Consider the following 5,090-nt stretch of genomic DNA (forward strand, 5'->3'; position numbering starts at 1 on the left):
CTGCCAGACAAATTTAGAGATGTCTCTCTGCCACTTTCTAAAACATTCCACCCTGTCCACAATCTGTAGGGTCTGAAACAGAAACAGCATTTTTGGCAATACATTCATCTTTATCGCAGCAATTCGGCCCAACAAGGAAAGTTTCAATCTTGACCAATTTTCTAAATCCTTTTTAATTTCTGTCCAACACTTTTCATAGTTATCCTTGAATAAATTCAAATTTTTGGCAGTCATATTAACCCCTAGGTATTTCACCTTTTTAACCACTTTTAGATCTGTCTCTTTCTGAAACCTTTCTGATTCCACAGTTGTCAATTTTTTTTCCAAAACCTTAGTCTTTTGCTTGTTTAATTTAAATCCCGCCACCCGACCAAACTCTTGAATCAATTCTAGAACCCTTTTCGTACTAGATTCTGGCTCCTGTAATGTCAAAACTAGGTCATCTGCAAAAGCTTTAAGCTTGTACTGTTTGGCTCCGACCTGAATCCCTTCAACCAACCGGTCCCCTCTGATCATATTCCTCATCATATGATCATACGCCCTCCTTTGTGACATCTCTTGCTTCTCCTTTAAAAGCCACTGACTTGCAGGCGGCCATTGTGGGTTAGTGAGGAGAGCTTAGAGGAGAGAGGTGGTGGTGGCAGTTGGTGGTGGCAGTTGGTAGCGAGTAAGAGGAGGATTAGTGATTTGTTTTTTTTTCGTTTTCTTATTTTGATTTTGATTTCATTTATTACTTTTATTTGATTTATTTGATTTTATTTAATTTGATTTTCTTTTATTCTTTTATTTTAACACTTTTATTTATTTTATTTTATTTTTTGTTCTTTGTCTTAATATTTTTTTTGTTTTTTGTGCACACCTGTGCATAGTCTGTATAGTTAGGGTTTTTGTGGACGACATGAGCAGACTGTAAGTAGCACCCCTTTCTCTTCATCTACGGGGGGGGGGGGTGTCACAAACTGGGAGGTTTTTCTGGCAGACACCTGAGTATCAGGTTTGTCCCTGTCCCTCCCTTGACCTCCACCTTACACCCATTCAGTGAAACAAAGAAAAATATATACATGGTCCTGTTTCCCAGCCAAGTTGAGTACCCCCTATTGTACTGGCCAAGTCCCCAAGCCATGTACGATAGGTTGGATCCACTCTGGTCCTTGAGATGGCTACCTGTCTGGCACTCAGAGACCAGGAGGGCAGTGATGATCACCCCGGCAGAAGGGTTGCTGTGTACGTGGTCTCATGCTTCAGGGATGATGGCTGCCCCTAGCCATGTCCCAAGTGCCTCCTCTGGTAGCCATCTTCCTTCTGAGCAGAACAGCATTGGAAAGGTGTCAATCCGGTGTTGGATTGCTTTTATATGAATATTTGGAGGTTTTCCCGCTACAAGAGTAGGCGAGTGCTACGACCAGATATTATCTTCTTCTTCTTCTTCCTCTTCTCCTCCTCCTCCTCCTCCTCCTATCACTCATAGCTGAGTAAGATTGACTTCCATGAACAGTGAGTTTTAACTGCGGGTCCGTAAGTGACTGAAGGCCAATTCTGGATCCACATGTCCTCCCACAGTGGGGACATAGTTTTCTGGGCGGGAGTTGATCACAGTGAGGGTTTGCCAAGCGTGCCTTCCTCTTAGCATGTTTCTCCCTTGTGTCCTGAGTTCAAGTGTCTTCAAAGCCCATGACACCTTTGGTAAAAGCTGTTCTCCTATTGGAGTGCTTGCAGGCCAGTGTTTCCCAGCCATTGGTGTTTATACAACATGTTTTTAGATTGGCCTTGAGAGAGTCTTTCAACCTCTTATGTTGGCCACCAGCATTACGACTTCCATTTTTAAGTTTGGAATAGAGTCGTTGCTTTGGAAGACGATCATCAGGCATCCGAACCACATGACCAGTCCAACGAAGTTGGTGTTGAAGAATCATTGCTTCAACACTGGTGATCTTTGCTTCTTCCAGGACACTGGTATTAGTTTGCCTGCCTTCCCAAGTGGTGTGTCACATTTTTCGGAGACACCATTGATGGAATCTTTCAAGGAGTTGGAGATGGCGTTTATAAGTGGTCCACGTTTCACATGCGTACAGCTGGGCTGGTAGTACAAGAGCCTAGACTGAAACTTGAAAGACTAGTTTCAACGGATCAAGAATGGTTTTCATGGCTGGTTCTGACTTTCCCCTTTTCCCAGTGGGAATTCCTACTTGAACAGCAGAGGCCGTGGCTGGTTGGCAGCTGCGGTGCCTGTGTGCTTTGTTCTGTTGTTGTTGTTGTTTAGTCATTTAGTCATGTCCGACTCTTCGTGACCCCATGGACCTGTCTTCCACTGCCTCCCGCAGTTTGGTCAAACTCATGTTGGTAGCATCGAGAACACTGTCCAACCATCTGGTCCTCTGCCGTCCCCTTCTCCTTGTGCCCTCAGTGCTTTGTTCTAGAGGGTGCTGTTTCGTGGCGCTCATTGGTTGCTATTGGACAGCCCAGGAGGCTGCAGGGCCCAGGGAGGTCCTCTGGAACAAGGGACCGGGCCCAAGACAGAGGGAGACCTGTCCTTCCTGACTTGGCGCTGCTTCTGTGCTCTCTTGCTCCCATCTGACCCCGATTTTTCTTTCGTCTGCAGATGACAGTAGTTCGGCCAGACCTGGCTTGCTTCCGCCTGAAGCCGAAAGAAGGTAAGCCCCACACCTTGGAGACAGCGACCTTTGACTAAAGGCCTGTGGGGAAATCTCATTTTAATTTTCATTCTCATTCTCTTCTCATTCAAATTCTCTTCCATCCAGATGACATCATCATTGAAGATATATAGGTAGTGTGGACCTCGGACTCCATTGGATACCAGAGAGAGGCCAACATTCAAATGCACTCAGCAGGTAAGACTTTCTCAAAAGTCCATCGGTAGTTAGAGATGCCCTGTTTCATCTGCGAGAGAAGCAGGCACTCCTGGTGTCCTGCTTACCTTTTTTCTCTTGCAGGTGACAGAATGATGCCGGCAAGACCTCCTTCTCCATCTTTTCATGGGGGCAGAAGGGAAGCAGTGGCTGTGGGACCAGATCAGGTAGGGGGAAGCAGCCTTGTGGGGACACAGGCCAAGGGGTGGAACGATGTCATGGACTGGTTGGGCACAGAGGAATGGTGGGAGGAAGCAGGAACCAGGAAGGGAAGACGTCTCAGGGAGCCCAGGGAGTGGAGGGGGGACAAGGAGGAGCAGTCAGAGGGAGAAGAGGCTAGGGAACCAATGGGTCTCAAACCCTGGGTGAGTGAGGGACTTTCTCCTGTGACAGAAGACAGGCTCTGGCAGATGGAGTGGGCGAGATCCAGAGGGAGCTGTTTGTGCACGTGCTGTAGAGGGAAGTTGATTCTAAGCCTGCGCTGCCTCATGGGACGGCTTCAGGGGAAGACAAGGCTCCCGAGTAAACCCTACACAGATGCAGAGTGGAGTCCCTAAGATGGTTGGGTGGCAATTTGTAGGCCTCCTCCTGGCAACTCCTGCAGCCCAGCTGGTGCCTTATGCCTTGCTCTTCTTTTCTCTGGACCACCTCAGGGAGGCTGAGGGGGGAGGGTCTTGCTGTCTGGGCACAGGGTTGACACCTTTGTTTTTGCAAAAGACAGGACAGGGCAGGGGACAGAGAGAGATCTGGAAATTGTTAACATTATTTTGCCTCAAAAGATCTCACAGAATTTTGGGTTTTTCCGTTCCTTAGGATATATGATCTACTCCCTGTGTAACTCCACGTGTCAAGGGGAAAAAAAGAACTGGAAGAGAATGGAATAAAAATAAATATTTTTAATGGATTTTGAATAAATGCACAATAAATTGTTACTGTTTTGAATTTCATTGTGCTATTGTCTTCCAGTGATCTGGACACTTTTCTTGTTGCAGCCTAAAATAGCATGAGCATTTTTTGCTGCTGCTGCATCACTCTCAGGTTGACTCATCTTAAGCTTGTGGTCCACTAAGATCCCTAGATCCTTTTCCCTACCAGCAAACCAGGTGTCCTTCATGTTATATTGGTGCAGCTGGTTCTTCCTGCCAAAGTGCAGAACCTTAGATTGGCTACAGGTCCTCTTTGCTCACCACCAGGGAGTGAACATGTCGCAGTCAGTGCTGTGGTAGCTCCGTGTGGCATTAACACAGTTCAGTGCAATCGCCTAGTGACAATCCAGTCCAGCTGGTAGCAGTGACCTGACATCCAAGATGTCTCCAGGACACGGAGTGTTTTGCCTTGGTAGAGCATACCATGTTCGTGACGCAGAGGCTGTGGTATGAGCACAGTTCAGGTAGCCTTTGTCCGTTCTTGTTCAGGCTCCAGATACCAAGGTGGCCTCTGCGGTTATCCCAGCTGTGATGAACTCTCCCAGCAGGAATAGTAGTAGTAATAGTAATAATAATTTTATTATTTATACCCCGCCCATCTGGTTGGGTTTCCACAACCACTCTGGGCAGCTCCCAGCAGAACACTAAAAACAGAATAAAACTTCAAACATTAAAAACTTCCCTAAACGGGTCTGCCTTCAGATGTCTTCTAAAAGTCAGATAGTCATTTATTTCTTTGACATCTTCTGGGAGGGCACCACTACCGAGAAGGTGTTTGCAGGCTCCTGACATCCTGGTCTAGTTCCTCGCAGAACTTGTTCTTGATCTGTATATCAGAGCACACAGAGCGTAAACATTCAATATGTTTACTGGAATGGAGGTAGTTGAGAGATGGAGAGAAGGCAAGCATTCTGAGCCCTCAGCTGGCAGTTCTATCACAGACAGAAGGGAGTCCCTTGCTGCAAATCTTACGCCGTGAATCTTCTGGATGCCCTCCTTGCCACAAAAGGTGTAGTTCTCTTTGAGGCTGCCATTCGGAGCAAGTCTTGTCCCCTGTAAAGCAGCAATGTCAATGCTGAGTGTTTTCAGCTCATGGTCAATGATGTTCATCTTCTGTGAGTTGTTGACCTGCAGCAGGCCAGAACACATGGTCCTAATGTTCCAGCTTGCTGGGTGCAAGAGGGTTTGTTCCTTTCTTTTTTGCCTAATATAGCAGTTTGGTCTGCTTAGTGTGAGTGATACTGTGAGCTCCAAGCACCCACTGAGGCAGGTGGCCAGTGGCCCGTGAGCACTTTAT

The 5,090-nt window shown here is 46.8% G+C and overlaps 1 long non-coding RNA gene across 1 annotated transcript; it reads left to right on the top strand.

Annotated features, from left to right (window-relative positions):
- The first annotated feature begins 2,471 nt into the window (after window positions 1-2,471).
- On the top strand, window positions 2,472-3,809 carry LOC308576058. The gene is made up of 4 exons (XR_014003035.1): window positions 2,472-2,651; window positions 2,760-2,849; window positions 2,952-3,034; window positions 3,681-3,809. It is a non-coding gene; the product is annotated as an uncharacterized lncRNA (long non-coding RNA).
- Window positions 3,810-5,090: the final 1,281 nt, after the last annotated feature.

Source organism: Podarcis bocagei, assembly GCF_964188305.1.
Source record: "Podarcis bocagei genome assembly, chromosome: 16".
NCBI classification, from domain to species: domain Eukaryota; kingdom Metazoa; phylum Chordata; class Lepidosauria; order Squamata; family Lacertidae; genus Podarcis; species Podarcis bocagei.